This window comes from Hyla sarda, chromosome 2 (assembly GCF_029499605.1).
Source record: "Hyla sarda isolate aHylSar1 chromosome 2, aHylSar1.hap1, whole genome shotgun sequence".
Lineage (NCBI taxonomy): Eukaryota > Metazoa > Chordata > Amphibia > Anura > Hylidae > Hyla > Hyla sarda.
The window spans coordinates 147,313,950-147,334,685 of NC_079190.1; the positions used below are offsets into that span (position 1 = coordinate 147,313,950).

Sequence of the window (20,736 nt, forward strand, 5' to 3'; positions counted from 1 at the left end):
AGAGATAAGAATGGAACAATGGCTCCATAGCTTTATTTTAGGACCCATGTGCAGCCTTTCGGCCAGGCTTAGGAACATATAGCTGAACAGCCATTCTTTCAAATCTGCAACGCAGAACCATATTTTTGTGAATGAGGAACTTTCTTTTTGGGCAAGCTCCTGGTAGTCAACCAGTGTGATTACAAGCCACCTCAGCAAAGAAACACAAAGGGACCAGTGACACACTCTAAGGGTGCGTTCACACTGAGGGATTCAAGAGGAATTCACGAGGAATAAATTAGGTCAGGAAATTGTTGCCTTCTCCATCAAGCGGAATTCAAGCGCAATTCAAGCGGAATTTCCATCCTGAATTTGGCTTGAATTCCGCTCGAATTTGGCTTGAATTCTGCATGAATTCCACTTGAAAACGGAATTTTTTACCATTGACTTCTATTGGATTCTGTTCGCGGATTCCGCTTGAAGAATGAACATGTTCATTCTTCAAGCGGAAAGGAATTCAGCATCGGAATTCTTATAGCAGAATTTCCGCAGTGTGAACAGGACAGCAGAAATAACATTAAAGTCAATGGGCAGAGGAGATGTGCATTAATTTGAAGAGGAGAATTCATTAGGAATTACTCGAGTAAATTCCTCTTGAATTACTCAGTGTGAACGCACCCTAAGGCTATGTTCATATGGTGTTCATGCTGCTTGGAAATGCGTCAGCATGGTTCAATGTTTTTGCGGACACCGGTATCAGGATTTACACTGCAGAAATTCTGCCGTGTGCAGAGTGCAGCAGAATCCCCATAAAATCAAGCATATTCCTGCGGAATTGTGCAAGGACATTCTGCTGTGTAAGCATAGCCTAAAGCAGTAGTCTACAAAACGAGTAACCATTTGTTTGCCACCAGAAATGTGAGTTTGTCTTAAATAAGTTGTTTATACATTGATAGATTGGAAGATTGATTGTCTAAGTAAAGTACCACCTGTCACACCCCTCCTCGTTTCCCTGTGTCTGGTTTACTTCCACCTACTACACCATCAAGGGCACTCCAAATTTTCACCAGCCACATACAGTACCAAGATGTGTCCCGGGGGGAATCATTACCACCCCAAAACATCAGTGCACCACAAGGCCCAACCATTCCCTACTTTAGCCACCAGTTTAGGCTCTCCCTAGGTCTAGCGGTCACACCTCTCTAGCGGTCACACCTCTCTTAGTACTGATGACTATTTTTTTCTTTTTTGCTAAACTGTCATTAAGGCAGTTGCAAACCACAACAAACCCTCCTACCCTGCTTTCACTATTGACCTACCTCTTTATGCCTGATGTAAGGTTACATATGACAGTTTACTTGGACAACCCCTTTAAAATTACTGTGTAAATGGTTCACGTTCTGTAACCACATCACTTACAATAAAAAAAACTGTTCAGATATCCAGCAGCAGAGAGAAGCACATACAAATAAATCACTGAAGGGCATAGCTGTAAAACTAAAATATAATGGGAGATAATTTTTCTCCAGTGCATTTAGTGACATGTATAAAACATAGATAATGTCTTTCAAAATGTGCATTTGCGTAAAAAAAAAGTTTAGAGAATTTAAGAGGCGAGTATCCATTTCTGCCTAACTACTGTATCTCACGGTTATGCATTCCCCAAAGTGTATCCCATCTGCTTTTGGGAGCTCTCACTGCAATATGCAGTGATTGCTGGATAAGCACACCATTTTCCTGTCAATACTTTCCTATTAGCCTTCTGGATCTATACATCATCGTCTTGCTGGCCTGCAGTTTGCTTATCTTTGTCTCTTAGTCTGCCTTTGATTTATCTAACACCCGGGTTAATGATGAGGCATGGAGCCCAGGGTGGTTCCAAGGATAATGCACTCTTGTATAAAAATGCTTAAAGAAGGATCATGTGATAATCCATCCTAGACTAAAAGGACTAGCTCTTCAACAAATGCATATCTTAATCTCAGCGTTAAGACTATAATACAGTAGTTCCCCTTAAGCTACTATTACCATCTAGCCTGGCTATATCATATACATCAATAATACTTTGGCTAAATCCTAAATACAAAATACAAAACAGTATATCGTTCATTCAAAGTAAAAATAAAGGAAGCATATGACAGATTTAACTTGTAGGATGCCATTTCTTACAGGGTGTCTGATGGACTGTGTGAATATTGATTACTATGTGCAACTCATGTTCGGGAGGATTTACATGTCTACAATGAGACTGACATGACTATCATTTTTTATTAAGGTAATGTTTTGAGCTGCCTATTGACATGCAGAAATGTTTTGTTATAAAATATGTTTACTATAGAATCATATTCTTTCTGGGATTTTTTCCTCTGGTCAAATAAATTTTGATCTTTCTGTTCTTTCTGACGGTAGTTTTTGTCATAATCTGTAACTTTTGGCCAGATCATTCCAAAATAATTATGGTCTAAAAAAAATTCCAGTGTTGAGTGTTGTAACTAAAGTAGGCGAATAAACAATTTTAGGCAGGAACTTCACAAGTAACCATGGAGCCTCAATCCTGGAATAAGGCTTCATGTCATCATGATCTTCTTCATCGCAACAAGCTATAAACATAAAAAGCTTGTTTTCGTCTCTGTGCTATGTGTTGTTTCCTTATTTACAGGAGAAATACACAGAGTGATGTCAGTAGAGGGAAAACCTACTCAGAAAGGTCGCTATATATAGATAATACACAAGGTAATGCCATAGTAAAGAGAGAATGAACACAGTGAGGCCACATGGCATAGATGACCTATTCTGTGTAGTTACAGCATAGTTTTTCTACATTTATATGCATACCAAACCACCAGTCTCACAGAGGTCTTAATGAAAGGATTCAAGTAATACTTTCACTTTTTTCCCATGCATTTAATATGGTGTAAAATGCACTTATCTGCTGCATTTAAAGGGTAGCTCCCACCATCCTATTTTTTTTTTTGCTAGCCCGTTTACCCCCCCCCCCCGCTATGGCACTAGCCCATTCACTCCTCCCCCCCAACCCCCGCCCCGCATACCCCCTTCCCTCATTACACTTGCGGTTACTGCAGAGTCCGGCAGCGGGTGTGCAGGGACAGCGGCGGCAACGAGGCTGCGGCGGCAATGTGTGGGAGGAGTTGCCTCCCAGCCAGTGGCCGGGGAGCCAATGCGCTCGCTCCCACCTGTCTGATTGACAGGCAGGGAGCGAGTGCAGCCTAACTGAAAAAGGACTGATTGCCACTCCAAAATCAGTCCTTTTTCAGTGGCCGGTTTTTAAATGTAAATTAAGCCTTTTTAATGAAAAAAAAAATAATAAAAGTATATTAGAGATATGTTGTAGTACATAAGTACTACAACATATCAAAAAATAAAGTTGGTGACAGTGCCCATTTAAGTGTCAAAGAGGTGTGGCTTAGTGTATGCAGTGCCATCGGGCTGCAAAGCCTCTCTGCTCTGATTCCTGCCCTCTCCCTGTTTATTAGACAAGCGGGGCCAAGCCATGTTGAAATCTCATAATCGTGATGTGGTTGTGTATTCTGGCACATGTGCCTGATTTTAACAGGCCTTGATGCTGGAAAGTGAGCTATCTCAAACAGGGAGAGGGTGTTGGAATCAGAACAGACAGATATTGCTGCCCAAGATACTGCAGACCCCATGCCACACCTCATTCACACTTCAATGCAGCTAAAACTGCAAGTGCATTTCACACCAGAAGAAAGGCACAAGAAAAAGTGAAGGTATTACTTGTATCCTTTTTATTAAGACCTCTATGACACTGGTGATGTTTGATCTGGATTTTTCAGGTGACATAGTACAGTAATGGCAAATAATTCATCTTGAGGCCCATAGATAGGTAAAAATACACCAACAGAGGTTTGCGCCAGAACCCTTTTCATTTTTTAATAAGTCCAGGCTGTGTGATAAATTAAAACAAGCATCCACTTACCTCCCTCACTCTCCTGCAGCCTCTGTAATTGTGGTGCCTGATCTCTGCTGAACTTCACTCACTGGAGGGACACTGCTGATGCCAGAGATTGGCTGAGTAGCAAGGATATATATTGTTTGCATCTCCTGGAATTGAAGTGTGGCACGCCACAATAACGGAGGGTGTGGGGGGAGGTATGTAGAGCCTTTGTACATTTCTTGAGTACATTTCTTAAATTTATTTTTCTGTATAATCTTTTACCAGCAAGACCAGCATGTAAAATAGTGGTGTAAATAAATTTTCCACAAGGTTTTGGATAAAGATCCCAATTCCTACCTTGTATCACACCTTAGATTAAAGCTTATGAAAGTATTTCAACAAAATAAGCATTCACTGGGTGCAATTTACCAATGAACAATCATTTTAAATGACCAGTGACAGACCATTATTGTCCAAAAAGAGGTTGGCTATATTGAAAATTTTTGGTCAAAAGTCTTCTGAGAAAGAATATTTTCAGAATATTCCCAGAAAGATTCACTGATCATGAATGACTAGTTTGAACAACGTTAAAGGGGCACTCCAGTGGAAATTTGTATTTTAATCAACTGGTGCCAGAAAGTTAAACAAATTTGTAAATTAATTCTATTAAAAAATCTTAATCCTTCCAGTATGTATTAGCGGCTGTATACTACAGAGGAAATGCTTTTCTTTTTGGATTTCTCTTCTGTCATGACCACAGTGCTCTCTGCTGACCTCTGCTGTCCATTTTAGGAACTGTCCAGAGCAGGAGAAAATCCCCATAGCAAACATATGCTGCTCTGCACAGTTCCTAAAATGGTCAGCAGAGGTCAACAGAGAGCACTGTGGTTGTGACAGAAGAGAAATCCAAAAAGAAAAGAATTTCCTCTGTAGTATACAGCCCCTAAAAAGTATAGGAAGGATTAAGATTTTTTAATAGAAGTAATTTACAAATCTACAGACTATAGATACAGAAACCGGCACTGCTGTTTATGCGGCAATTGCAAAGCTGCAAGGTGGACATTAGAAGCCCCAACTATTCCATATGGTGCTCTGTCCAGATAAAGCAAGTATATCCAATAATCCAAGTAGTGAGAAAAGAGGACAGCACTCACCCAGGATAGTAGCTTCAAAAGTCCTGCACGCTGAGGCCCTCGGCGTTACCTGCACACTGAGGCCCTCTGCGTTCCTACCCTTGCACCTGTCTGACACCGCCACCGTGTTCATAGAATAAAGGAATTTTGAAGCTACTATCCTGGGTGAGTGCCGTCCTCTTTTCTCACTACTTGGATAATTTACAAATCTGTTTAACTTTCTGGCACCAGTTGATTTAAAAAAAAAAAAAAAAGTTTCTCACCAGAGTACCCCTTTAATGGCCAATATGGACTTAAATGGGCACTCTCATTAAAACAAATTTTTGCTATTGCACTCCTTATGGTAAATGAAAAATATTTCTAATATACTTTGTTTAAAAAAAATGAAGTTTCCTATGTTTTATTTGTGCTTAAAAAAGCTCAAGAGCACATTTTCCCCCAACTCATACACAGACTTTGGACCAAAGTCCGAACACAGGAAGTGCTGGGGCGGGGGTGTCCAGCCAACAGCATATGGCAGTTATGTGTAAGAGGAGCTATGATTGGAAGAGGCTGGACCCCCCCCCCCTCAGCACTCCAGGCAGCACTTCCTGTGTTCGGACTTTGGTCCAAAGTCTGTGTATGAGTTGGGGGAAAATGTGCTCTTGAGCTTTTTTAAGCACAAATAAGACATAGAAAACTTCATTTTTTTTAAACAAAGTATATTAGAAATATTTTTCATTTACCATAAGGAGTACAATAGCAAAAATTAGTTTTAATGAGAGTGACCCTTTAAATGTGAATGACTGTGACTGACATAAAAAAAGGTTTATTGGATGTTCATATGTTTAGGGGTTGTTCAATCATCAACCCACTTTTATCTGTATGGCCACCTTAACAGTTGACTTGAACGATGTTCCTCCATCTCTAAGATCTCTTCAAACATTGCATTGATTTGTAGCATTCTCTAGGATACCAGGGCCTCCTGTATTTTTATCCACTATGAATGGAGAAATGCTTACTAGGTGTATTGTGAGACTTTGCCATTGATAGACTAAACCAGCCCTTGCTAATAAAAGTGAATATTTAACTTAGATTTCTTTGGAAATGTAAAAAAATATACTCTAAAAAATTCTCAACTTAGAAATAAATGTACATGTAAAGTACAAAACCCTGTGTCTGCTACAAAATATATTGTAATCCTATAGGAATGCGCTTTGTATCTAAGTACTATAATATACCAGCATACACTACTACCATAATCAGAATATACAGTATGTTTGTCTCTGTCTCGTCTGTATTTTGACATTAGGGTAATAGATGCAGTTCAATTATGAAATTATGCGCGGTTCCAAACAGTACTGATCTATTGTAAACATCTTTACTTAAGAGGCAGTCTTATGAGATAGATGTTGTTATTTACTTAAGTGTTTCACTGGTACCAGTAGCATGTGCTTTAATAAAGTTTTAATTACACCATCCCATTTAAAATGTAGTGTTATGTTTATACATCTCATGATACCAAGGCTGCAAATGAGATTGCCTGTGACTTATGAGAATATTCGCGCCACGTAAAAGCATTTCCATAGTTTTTAGTGGTAATTTTTAGAAACTCCACCAAATTGCTCAGATTTCTGTTTTATGGGCAGACTAATACACTTTCCGCCAAGGACTTGCATATTTATATCTCATTCTTAATCCAAACACAAAAAATATGTATCCTTATAAATGTAATATTACTACTTATTAAATACAAAAACCTGTCACATTTTAAATGATATAAGACTGTGTTCAGCGTATACTTTAAATTCTCTGAATTGGAATTTAATTGGAGGAAATGACTATTTAGGGATATATATTTTTATAAAAAATTTGGTATTTTGACTCATTTCAAGTAAACTTTAAATGATGTTAGTTACAATGAGGAGAATTCATTTTCTGTTGTCTGCTCAATGCATGTGCAGGTTTGGTTTATTTGGTTTATTAAATGAAAGTGTACCTGTTATAAGTTAGAAAAATGCTCCAGGCTTACTCTTTAACTGGAGCTGATCCTATCCTAAATCCTGGTTTTCATCTTTTTATGCTACCTAATTGCCTTTTTTTTTCCCTCTCACACTGCATGCAGTTCACTGAGGAGGAGGGGGTATTCCCATTCTTGTCCTTATATCACATGTAGGAACTTCCTTTCTCACTATTCAGAGCCGAAAACTGGCTGCTCTGTACACTAAGGCTCTGTGAAATGCCCCAGCTCAACAAGCAGGTTGATCGACAAGACACAGAGCCCTGCCTGTCCCACCCACACTTCCTGTATTTTGTCTCAGCACAGGCAATAGCTACATGGACAACACAGTGTTCTGAACAGTGTAGGGACCCCCTAGTGGTAAGAAGTATAGAGCATTTTTTTCACCTGATACTATACATATTTTTAACCAATATATATTACAATATTACATATTACCATGTTATATTATTTTATATAAAAAAACAAAAGCTAGCAAATGACAGTGACCATTTAACCCCTTAACGACAATGGACATAAATGTACGTCATGGTGCTGTGGTACTTAATGCACCATGACGTACATTTACGCGCTGCCATGACCACGAGCACCGGAGCAGTGTTCGCGACATGCGCGGCAGGTCCCTGCTGCTATCAGCAGCCAGGGACCCCCCGGTAATGGCTGACATCCGCGATCACGTGGATGTCCACCATTAACCCTTCAGATGCCGTGATCAATACAGATAACGGCATCTGCGGCAGTGCGGTACTTTGAATGGACGATTGGATCGCTCATAGCACTGCCGCAGGAATCTGATCATCTAGCATGGCAGCCGGATGTTCCCTTACCTGGCTCCGGCTGTCTCCTGGGGTCTTCTGCTCTGGTCTGAGATAGAGCAGACTAGAGAAGAAGATCACCGATAATGCTGATCAGTGCTATGCCCTATGCATAGCACTGAACAGTATTAGCAATTAAATGATTGCTATAAATAGTCCCCTATTTAAAGTGTAAAATAAAGTAAAAAAATTTGAAAAATCCCGTCCCCCCAATAAAAAAGTGTAAAAAAAATAATTAATACACATATTTGGTATCGGCGCATGCGTAAAAGTCTGAACTATTAAAATATATTGTTAATCATCCAGTACAGTGAACGGCGTAAATGTAAAAAAATAAAAACATTTCCCAAACTACTGCACCCCCCAAAGTATTCAAAATGACATTCAGTCAGCGTTTTAACCCTTTAGGTGTTTCACAGGAATAGCAGCAAAGTTAGGGAGAAAATTCACAATCTTCATTTTTTACACTCGCATGTTTTTGTAGACCCAATTTTTGAATTTTTGCAAGGGGTAAAAAGGAGAAAATTTTTACTTGTATGTGAAACCCAATTTCTCTTGAGTAAGCACATACCTCATATGTCTATGTTAATTGTTCGGCGGGCGAAGTAGAGGGCTCAGAAGGGAAGGAGCGACAAATGTTTTTTTGGGGGCATGTCACCTTTAGGAAGCCCCTATGGTGCCAGAACAGCAAAAAACCCCACATGGCATACCATTTTGGAAACTAGACCCCTCGGGGAACATAACAAGGGGTAAAGTAAACCTTAATACCCCACAGGTGATTCACGACTTGCATATGTAAAAAAAAAAAAAAAATTCCCTAAAATGCTTGGTTTCCCAAAAGTTTTACATTTTTAAAAAGGGTAATAGCAGAAAATACCCCCCAAAATTTGAAGCCCAATTTCTCCCAATTCAGAAAACACCCCATATGGGGGTGAAAAGTGCTCTGCTGGCGCACTACAGGTCTCAGAAGAGAAGGAGTCACTTTTGGCTTTTTTGAAGGAAATTTTGCTCTGGGGGCATGCCGCATTTAGGAAGCCTCTATGGTGCCAGAACAGCAAAAAAAAAAACACATGGCATACTATTTTGGAAACTAGACCCCTCGGGGAACGTAACAAGGGGTTAAGTGAACCTTAATACCCCACAGGTGTTTCACGACTTTTGCATATGTAAAAAAAAAAATATTTTTTTTTCTAAAATGCTTCTTTCCCCAAAAATTTTACATTTTTAAAAAGGGTAAAAGCAGAAAATACCCCCCAAAATTTGTAACACAATTTCTCCCGAGTATGGCGATACCCCATATGTGACCCTAAACTGTTGCCTTGAAATACGACAGGGCTCCAAAGTGAGAGCGCCATGCGCATTTGAGGCCTAAATTAGGGACTTGCATAGGGGTGGACATGGGGGTATTCTACGCCAGTGATTCCCAAACAGGGGGCCTCCAGCTGTAAAACTCCCAGCATGCCTGGACAGTCAGTGGCTGTCTGGTAATACTGGGAGTAGTTGTTTTGCAACAGCTGGAGGCTCCGTTTTGGAAACCGTGGCGTACCAGACGTTTTTCATTTTTATTGGGGAGGGGAGGGGGGCTGTGTAGGGGTATGTGTATATGTAGTGTTTTTTATTTTTTATTTTATTTTTTGTTAGTGTAGTATAGTGTAGTGTTTTTAGGGTACAGTCACACGGGCGAGGGTTCACAGTAGTTTCTCGCTGGCAGTTTGCATCTTGCAGCCGGATACTTACTATAAACCTCCGCCCATGTGAGTGTACCCTGTACATTCACATTGGGGGGGGGGGGGGGGACATCCAGCTGTTGCAAAACTACAACTCCCAGCATGTGCGGTCTATCAGTGCATGCTGGGAGTTGTAGTTTTGCAACAGCTGGAGGCACACTGGTTGTGAAACACCGAGTTTGGTAGCAAACTCAGTGTTTTGCAACCAGTGTGCCTTCAGCTGTTGCAAAAGCTACAACCCCCAGCATGTATGGACAGCGGAAGGGCATGCTGGGTCTTGTAGTTATGCAACAGCTGGAGGCATACTACTTTGGCTGGGGATGCTGGGGGTTGTAGTTATGCAACAGCTGGAGACACACTGGTTTGCTACTTAACTCAGTGTGCTTTCAGCTGTTGCAAAACTACAACTCTCAGCAGTCACCGACAGCCAACGGGCATGCTGGGAGTTGTAGTTATGCAACCAGCAGATGCACCACTACAACTCCCAGCATGCACTTTAGCTGTTTGTGCAAGCTGGGAGTTGTAGTTATACAACAGCTGAAGGTACACTTTTCCATAGAAAAAATGTGCCTCCAGCTGTTGCAAAACTATAAGTCCCAGCATGCCCTTAAGGGCATGCTGGGATTTGTGGTGGTCTGCCTCCTGCTGTTGCATAACTACAGCTCCCAGCATGCCCTTTTTGCATGCTGGGAGCTGTTGCTAAGCAACAGCAGGAGGCTGTCACTCACCTCCAACGATCCACGCCGCATCACATCAGTCCCTCGTCGTCGCCGCCGCTCCTGGGGCCCCGATCCCAACATTGACGCCGGGGTCCCCAGCTCCCGGGGTGCACGTCCCGCACCCGCTCACGTCCTCCGGAAGAGGGGCTGAGCAGGTTGCGGGAGTGACACCCGCAGCAGGCTCCCTGATTGGTCGGCCGGGAAACCGGCTGATGAATCAGGGCGATCGTGAGGTGGCACCAGTGCCACCTCACCCCTGCTGGCTCTGGCTGTTCGGGGCCGTCAGAGACGGCCCCAAACATCCTGTAATTCCAGGTCATCGGGTCACTGGAGACCCGATTGACCCGGAATCTGCCGCTGATCGCTGGACTGAATTGTCCAGCGATCTGCGGCCATCGCCGAAATGGGGGGTCATCATGACGATTTCAGCAGGCATTGGGCACCGGCTCCCCTCCAGCTAGCGGTGGGGGGCCGGGATTTGACAGGACGTACTCAAACGTCCTGAGTCCTTAAGGACTCGGAAAAGGGGCCGTTTTAGTACGTCCTGCGTCCTTAAGGGGTTAAAAGACGAGGAGGAAAAAACGAAAATGCTAAAATAAAATTGGTCTGGTCCTTAAAGGGGTACTCCACCCCTAGACATCTTATCCCCTATCCAAAGGATAGGGGATAAGATGTCAGATCGCCGCGGTGCCGCTGCTGGGGAGCCCTGGGAGCGAGTTCGTTCTGCACGTAATGACGAGCAATACAGGGTCCAGAGCATCGTTACGTCACGGCTCCGCCCCTCGTGACATCACGGCCCGCCCCTTTCAATACAAGTCTATGGGAGGGGGCGCGGCGGTCGTCACTCTCCCTGCCATAGACTTGCATTAAGGGGACGGGCCGTGATGTCACGAGGGGCGGAGCCATGACGTCACACGGCTCCATCCCTTGTATCGAACTCGCTCTGTGCTGTAATGATAGCGCAGTGCCACAGCGGGGATCCCGGGGCTCCCCAGCAGCGGGACCGCGGCGATTTGACATCTCTTCCCCTATCCTTTGGAAGCCTGTGAGAGCTGTGCCTCACCATGCCCAACACGCACTTCCTGAGTTTGGTCTCCTGCCAGGTCGGGAAGAGACCCAACTAACTTTTTGACTTGTGCAGGGAACAGAACAGAAACCCTTTTTTTCAACCACTTTAAAACATATAAAGGTTCAGAATTTTAGCAGCAAGTAAATAGCAAAGTGTCTTATAATTACATAAAGAACATTATATTAGAAGTTTAGTTTGGTGACAAGTACTCTTTAAGTATTACACTATTAATACTTGGTGACAGGTACTCTTTAAGTATTACACACTGGCATTAGAATGGTAACATCAAGGTTGACAATCACTACAAGCATGGGAAAGTCATCATTGTCAGTTACATAATAGTTATATAATCATGTCTTTGTTAATTTAGTAGGTTAGCTTTTTAGGTTTAAATCTAATAATTTTTGTTTCTCCAAAATGAAAACCATAGATAGTAGAAAATAAACACTATTTTAAGGGTTCCTTCAGCTACATCCAGGCCTGCAGTGTAGGAGGAAATAGTAGATCAAACTGATCCTATAGTTTCCTGTGGAGTCACTTTAGTGTCTGGTGACATTAGTTTTTCTGCCAGACGTCACCCTGAGCCGGACAGAGAATAGTTACATGCAGTGTTTTTCTGTCTGGCTTATAGATTAAGTAAAAGGTGCACAATTCATCAGCTGTATGTTTTGTCCAGCTCAGGTACTGATTAAACACAACTTTTACATATGAACACAGCCCTACAAATATAATTTCCAGTTAGTAGGTCATTCTATAGACATGCTCTTAGATATTTAATCTTATAATCAAATCAAAATTTTGCAACAGGTTGTTAAAAAGCAATATATTAATGCTTAAATCTTTAGTATAAATGCCTAATTTGTAAAACAGCATTGTTGAAACACTGAATCTTAGACACAAAATTCTTAAAACTTATTCTTAACAAGAACATGCTAGCATTATAAGTTGTGGTAGAGGTAGTGAAGGTCATGGATTATAGTGTAGAAGGCCTTTTTTTTTCAATAAACCTATAATTAAGTTTATTTTGGTGAGTTGTATTTATTCTGTTCACATTGTTTAAGCTATGTTCACATCTCTGTAAAACAAGATACATTATATATATATATATATATATATATATATATATATATAGGGGAATATGCAAATCAGCTCATTACATCACCTTTTCAGGCGATGTTCCCTGGTATCAGCTTAGCTTCAGTTACGGAATATAAAAAGCTAATCGGGATTAATGCCAAGCCAGAACTCTCTCTCCAGAAGGAAAGAGCACCCATCTGCAGACAGCTGTTTCTGGGTGCTTTTTTTTTAAAATCTAAAGCCGAGGAACGTGCTCTCGATTCACCCAAAGTGCAAGCGTGTTACACTAAAAAAACATGCACAAAGAATGCGGTCTATCGCAAGCCCTTCTCCGATAGGAGAGAGGCCCCCCAACAAACCTTACCCTTCGCCTCCGGACCAAAAGGTACCTGCGAGGTTCCAGGTTCGATGTCCCTTTTCGCCGAAGCTACTAGGGGACCACAAATACTCCCGGCATCCCCCTTGGCATTAGCCAAGAAATCTGCCCGCAGAGCCGAAAACGGTAGGTGCCCTGCCAAAGCAGGAGTACCCGGGGTGTTTGCAGGGAGGTGCGGAACCTAATGGCCACACACACCTCCCCTAGACCGCCAGGAGGGACACCCAGAAGGGCTACCGCATCCTGACAAATCCTGTGAACACACAACACGAAAAAAGTGACACAGTGAGACAAAAAGAAATAAATAAGTGAATGTGTGCAGATATACTGCCCGGATCTATAAAAATTTCTCTGATCCTAGCCAGAAGGCCGGGAATCAAGAGGTGAGTGCCACAAGGTGAAGAGATTATGGTGCCCGTGCTTCAACTCAGTGAGCCAATCCTCCCAGTGAGTTTCGGCACCTCGGGGTCACCACTCCCCGAGGCACAAAAGTACCTCGGCTCTAGACCCTCTCAGCCTCATGGCGAGACCCGGAGGAAACAGGTCACATCGGGGCAGCCGTCGAGCTGATTCCTCAGAACCAGCCCCAGAAAGCCCTGGTACACCTGCATCCTTCATGCAGCACCCATCCCCACCAGCATGAAAACTGATAAGAACAGATACTACACTTGATCTTAGCCAAAAGGCCGAGAAGCGATGGAGAGCTTTTGAAAGCTCCGTCACACCAGGAGTGGTGAACTCTCCCTGAGTTAAATACTCATCCCGTTTAGTTGGTCTAAGGCCCCTCATCTCAGCCAAGCCAGATTACCCTGCTCTGTACTGATGAGGGGCAAGCACCCCATCGCTTCTCGGCCTTTTGGCTAAGATCAAGTGTAGTATCTGTTCTTATCAGTTTTCATGCTGGTGGGGATGGGTGCTGCATGGAGGATGGAGGATGCAGGTGTACCAGGACTTTCCGGGGCTGGTTCTGAGGAATCAGCTCGACGGCTGCCCCGATGTGACCTGTTCCCTCTGGGTATCGCTGAGAGGGTCTAGAGCCGAGGTACTTTTGTGCCTCGGGGAGTGGTGACCCCGAGGTGCCGAAACTCACTGGGAGGATTGGCTCACTGAGTTGAAGCACGGGCACCATAATCTCTTCACCTTGTGGCACTCACCTCTTGATTCCCGGCCTTCTGGCTAGGATCAGAGAAATTTTTATAGATCCGGCCGGATGTCCACATTCACTTATTTATTTATTTTTGTCTCACTGTCACTTTTTTTTCGTGTTGTGTGTTCACAGGATTTGTCAGGATGCGGTAGCCCTTTTGGGTGTCCCTCCTGGCAGTCTAGGGGAGGTGTGTGTGGCCATTAGGTTCCGCACCTCCCTGCAAACACCCCGGGTACTCCTGCTTTGGCAGGGTACCTACCGTTATCGGCTCTGCGGGCAGATACCTTGGCTAACGCCAAGGGGGATGCCGGGAGCATTTGTGGTCCCTGAGTAGCTTCGGCGAAAAGGGACATCGAACCTGGAACCTCGCAGGGACCTTTTGGTCTGGAGGCGAAGGGTAAGGTTTGTTGGGGGGCCTCTCTCCTATCGGAGAAGGGCTTGCGATAGACCGCATCCTTTGTGCACGTTTTTTTTAGTGTAACACGTTTGCACTTTTTCTTGCACTTTGGGTGAATCGAGAGCACGTTCCTCGGCTATAAAAAAAAAAAAAAAAAAGCACCCCGAAACAGCTGTCTGCAGATGGATGCTCTTTCCTTCTGGAGAGAGAGTTCTGGCTTGGCTTAGCTCCAGTTATATTCCGTAACTGAAGCTAAGCTGATACCAGGGAACATCGCCTGAAAAGGTGATGTAATGAGCTGATTTGCATATTCCCCTACCCAGAATGCCTGCGGAGTGCTTAGTGGCCCTTGAAAGCTCCGTCACACCAGGAGTGCTGAACTCTCCCTGAGTTAAATACTCATCCCGTTTATATATATATATATATATATATATATATATATATATATATATAATTTGCAGATAGATAGATATATATATCACAAGCATATGCCCTATAGTTAGCAACTTAATTCGAAGGCTAGAGTTGGCATCATGCAAAATTGGATATTTGCAGAATATATTTTGCAGAAGTCTCTCTCTCTTTCGAATTATTAGAATACATAACTCTTCCTTACAGTGGTTTGCATGGTCCCTATGCACTTATGGTTGAAATAGAATTTTTACTGCTATCACTTAACACCTTACAGAGTATTGCTTTCCTGCACTGACATACTATAGAAACTGAGAAAAAAAAAACATAGCAAAAATTGTACATTGACATGGAAAAATTATTAGAGAATGGAGTATAATTTCTTGTTGGGGGGGGGGGGGGACGGGGGGGGGGCATACTTCTCTTTGGATTTAAAAAGACATTTGAATCTTTAAAATGATGTGCAATTGTCACATATGGTGAGTTTGGTCACCTATTATTGTACTGTCCGTATCTGAAATGTCTTTCTTACATGCAGTCACATGACTATGATGGTGGTGTTTACTTGTTGTGTAACATCCCTTACTCTGAATACATACATATCTCCCCTCTACTCCTCCCCCCACAACCACATTTGAGTATGGGATGTCCAACATTCCATGTCTTTCTGTCTTCCTCACCCTCCCTTCTTATTTAGGTAGGATTGTGTTTCACATGCTGGGCAGCAAATATTTCAGAACCAGTGAACAACAGAACTGCAGGGTACAAGGAGACATGACACTACTATTTTACACCTTCGTATAAATGCAACTGTAGACAACTTTAAATAAAAGCTATATCGGAATTAATCATTTGTTTTAAAACATTTTTGTCAATATTTACAATTTTTTGTGCAATTTGTAAAAAGTTACAATATCTTTGTCCAAATCAGCGGGACCCCGGCGATCTGTTATCTTATCCCCTATCATTTATATAGGGGATAAGATGTCTAGGGGTGCGGAGTACCCCTTTAAGAAAATAGATTGAGGGTCTATTCACACATACAGTAGCAGGATTTGATGTGCTGCAGATTTTAATGTAAACTAAAGGACATAACACAGCTTCAATTCCTGTGCATCAAATCCTGCACATAAAATATGCGCAGGATACTGTACATGTAAATAGACTCTGTAGTGTGTCATGGTTAGCTTTTTTGCAATGGGCAGGGATTTATAAACTGTGACCTTTTAATATTGTAGCAACATTTTTGCACATTTTTTTTCACAATCCGACACCAGCCTGGACCACACTTAGAAACTTATCTATATCTATGCTACTTTACTATTTATGAAGAATGTGCTCCTCTTTGATAAATGTGGGGGAAGTCCACATGATGTTTACCCTGGCAAATAGAGGTAAAAATAACTTGATTTACACAGACATTTATAAAAATTCCCCCAATGTCTGTGGGAAGGGAGATAATTCATGGAAACTAGTTCTTCACACTGCTAATCCCAAACCCTGGAAACGTCAAAACAAAGGTGACACAAAGAAATACACAACAATATTTACCTGTGAGTATTCAGACACATATATGTACTTTTTGTATTTTTTATAAACTCTGGAAAGCCCTTTTTTTTTATTACTATAGCATTGTTATTATTTGTACTTTGGACTAAAGCCATTGCCATTAGTAAACACTTTCACTGTACAACATACTTACACTTACCGATGTTGGTAGTTATACTTTACAACACACTGATCTATATGGGATGCTAATGATTTAAAAGGTCATATAACAGTATGGCCCATAAATTTTACTAGGTGTGTTACAATGCCAACAGTAAAAAAGGGAGTTCAGTTGTTTCTGAAAACTGTATTCACCTTACAGCTAACGGGGTTGAATAACTAGTTAATGTTCATTCAATTTTGAATCTTTCATTCTCTTATCAAGTCACAAAGCTACACTTTACTTTATATTGGTTTTAACTTTTATGATCTCAAATGATGCTTTGATCCTTTTAACAATCAATTTAAAATCCTCCTACTTTTTAAAACATTAACTCCATCATTTTTTTTCCACCTACAGACCCATATGAGGCGTATAACACAAAAGAGAAATCCTAGAGCACACTACAGGTACACTCCACTCTATTTCTGTCCATTTAGGACAACGGACCCTGGCTTCATGTACTAAAGGTAGTACGTACCAGTAACAGTACCTACAGGACTATACAACTTCATACAAAGATAGGTAGTCAGGTGACACTCACCACGAGTCTTCAGTGATTCATCAGCTTTATTAGAGCTTCGTTCAGATGTTCAACAGAATCACATACTGCTTGGACACTGGGAGAGTGCAGGTAAGGTGTAAAGGAAGTGATGAGACAGTCTCGTCGCTCCCGCTGCACCTTACCTGCACCTGGGTTTTTTGTTTTTACAAAGTGCACTTCACAGAAAAACTAATATGTTTTCTTTATTCTGTGGGTCATTACAATTAAAATGGTTACAGCTTTTCTATTATTGTAATGCTTTCAAAGTCCGACTTTTTTAACAAGATAATTATGTTTAAAACAAATAGAGGGAGTGGAGGTTGCACTACTTAACTCAGCGCAGTGATTCGCCACCGGAGGGGTCACCATGTAGAATCAGGTGTAGCAAATTCCAGAAATACGTGGTGCTCACTTGACGGATTTAAGTCCCAAGATATGAACAGCAGACATGAGCATGAAGAATCCAATGGCACTAAAATGATGGATTCTATCAAACTTTCCATTTATTGTACTCATATTAGGGATGACAATCGGTCATGCAAGGAGGGAACAGACACAAATGGAACGTTGAATATCAAAAGAAAAAATATTTGTATTGTGCAGCTCACAAATAAATTAGTCGAGGCTAAATGGAAGGTACTTACACCCAAACAAGTACCAGTTAAATAACTATAAAAAAAGAAAAAGGAGGTACCATAAGCCTCTAGACTAATACCATGGAAAGGTACATGATGATTAATATATATTAAAGGGGTACTCCGGTGCTTAGACATCTTATCCCCTATCCAAAGGATAGGGGATAAGATGCCTGATCGCGGGAGTCCTGATAACAGATGGGGTGCCGCATGCATGATCCCGGGTGTCCCCAGCTGCGGGACTCCCGCGATCAGGCATCTTATCCCCTATCCTTTGGATAGGGGATAAGATGTCTAAGCACCAGAGTACCCCTTTAAATAGATATATCTCCACTGAGGAAAGGGTCGGTATCAAAGTACTCTGAAACGCGTCTAGAGGAGATAAAGATCACCGCATGATTACCGCAATCCAATAACCGCAGCTTCTGCATTCTAACAGCCAGCCATATTGAGGTGTTATCCCTTTAAGCTCTACAAAGTCTGCAAATCCAGCACTCCACCTTGCCGAATTTTACCTACCTGACTGACGTCAGATGCCGAGGGGCTCTCCACGAGGCTGCTTCTACTTCCATCTCCGGAGCAGGTCCATCTATCTCCGAGACAAGCAACTTCTCATAGGCCTGTGGCAACCGGGCCAGTCGCTGCAGCACACGCTAGCGCTGCCAACGCAGCCTCTACGGGATATACCATCTGCCTCCCCAGACGTCCAGTCATACGGATTTACACTACAAACTATTCTCATCTGCAGGAACTGGTAACTATAAATGGTGTTCTTCACCACAATCTGAACTGTACATCATATATGGACACTGACTGTAATTAATTTAACATGAGAAGCGACCGATGCCGGTTTATCAAATATCGGATCAGCGGAAGATCACATTATATAGCGGTTTACTAAGATTTTACTGTTTTTATCATTCTGTATAATTTTTAATACCTCGCCACAAGGACCCTGTGTAAGGAGGTTGTTATTAATTATATTTTTTGCAATTATTTTATAATTCATTTTCTCATCTTTAGTGAAGCACAGTTCTATTTAATAAAATTTTATATATATTAATCATCATGTACCTTTCCATGGTATTAGTCTAGAGGCTTATGGTACCTCCTTTTTCTTTTTTATAGAAATGGAACGTTGTCCTATTGCCATTGGATTCTTCATGCTTATGTCTGCTAAGTAAGTTTAAAATTGCCCTATTCTGACTTTAACTTTCTTATTTTCCTATTTTTTTTGTATATGTGGCTGTTTGAGGGCTCGGTTTTTGATCTGTAGTTTTTATCCGCTACCACTTATATGTTTATATGACTTTTTTTCTGGGATGTGATGTGAATAAAAAGCAGCAATTTTTTACTTTTATTTATTTTTAACGTTTACGTCATTCACTGCATGAGATCATTCTTCTTATATTTTAATGGTTCGGACATTTCTGTCCATAGTAATACCAAACATTTTAATCCTGTTACACAATCCTTCGTAAGACAAGGAAAGAAGTTAGAGAGTTAGGAAGCAGTGGAGATATGACCGGGGTCAAGTCCTGGAAGAAAAAGTATGGGAACTCACCCAAGATTTCCACTCAAGGACTGGTCCTGCAGGACTCTTGATAATGGGAACAAGGTTCCTGCAGTGGAAAAAGTGCAGGAACTCTGTTCCCATGAGTTCCTGCAGGACTTGAGCCCTGAGATATGAGGCATGTGATGTGTTACAGGCCTCCTAAAATTCTAATAATTTTTTACCCCTCCTTTTGCCAGGAACATCTTGCAAATTTTTCCTATCCCTCTTTACATTCTAGTGAACACTATGGTATGTGGTCTTAAAGAAAAGGTTGGCTTTGAGTAAATCAATAAATTAAATCGATAAAATAAATTTTTTATAAATATGGCCAAGAGTAACAAATGTCAAAGATCATCTAAAAGCTTCTCCTCAACGGTTAGACATGTTGGATTTCAACTGCCTGACTTCATTTTTCAAAAATGATGCTGCCAACAAAGTTGTCTGGTAGCAGCTTACCCCTCCTTTATCCATTGAGAACACCTGAACATTTGGCTGTGTCAAATGTTCATGTGTATAGGAAGATCTGTATAGGGAATCTGTTAACTCAACATGTATTGAAGGTTTTTGGGAATATTTAGACAATCAAATGAATATAACAGGGGAGTTTTAATGAAAATCTGTGCAGAGGAAAAGTTTTGCATTCCCCCCATAGTGTGTGTTGTAGAAAAAATAGAGGAGAGAAGAAAAAAAATCGAATAAAAAAATACTCCTTTCCCACCAGAAGATGGAAAGCAAAAGCATCTTTAAGGTGAAAAGAAATGAATCCTTATGTCAAAAATAGGATCTGAATTCAACTGATTCTTGCAGTCATTTAGCAAAACCATGTTCTATGGAACTTGTTCAGGGTGAGGCCTTAAAGGGTTATTCCAGGCAAAAACTTTTTTTTATATATCAACTGGCTCCGGAAAGTTAAACAGATTTGTAAATTACTTCTATTAAAAAATCTTAATCCTTCCAATAGTTATTAGCTTCTGAAGTTTTCTAACTGCTCAATGATGATGTCTCGTCCTGGGAGCTGTGCGTGATGGGAGAATATCCCTTGCATGATGGGAAAATATCCCCATAGGAGCTGGACAGCTCCCGGGACGTGAGTCATCAGAAAGCAGTTAGACAGAAAACAGCAACTCAACTTCAGAAGCTAATAACTATTGGAAGGATTAAGATTTTTTAATAGAAGTAATTTACAAATCTGTTTAACTTTCCGGAGCCAGTTGATATATATAAAAAAAAGTTTTTGCCTGGAATACCCCTTTAAGGTTAGCTTCGTCTCATAGCATTTGAGCTGCATATTTTGCAGATGCCCAGAATTACCCGTATATACTCGAGTATAAGCCGACCCGAGTATAAGCCGAGACCCCTAATTTCAACCCAAAATCCCAGGAAAAGTTATTGACTCGAGTATAAGCCTAGGGTGGGAAATACATCATCCCCCCCTGTCATCATCCAGACCCGTCATTAACATCCTCATCATCATCACCGCCTGTCATCATCCAGACCCTCATCATCATCACCTGTCATCATCCCCTTGT

At 41.5% G+C, this 20,736-nt stretch overlaps 2 pseudogenes; one reads left to right on the top strand and one right to left on the bottom strand.

Annotated features, from left to right (window-relative positions):
• Window positions 1-13,348: 13,348 nt before the first annotated feature.
• On the bottom strand, window positions 13,349-13,508 carry LOC130359079 (U2 spliceosomal RNA; annotated as a pseudogene).
• Window positions 13,509-13,650: 142 nt separating this feature from the next.
• LOC130358998 (U2 spliceosomal RNA) lies at window positions 13,651-13,767 on the top strand (annotated as a pseudogene).
• The last annotated feature ends 6,969 nt before the right edge of the window (window positions 13,768-20,736 follow it).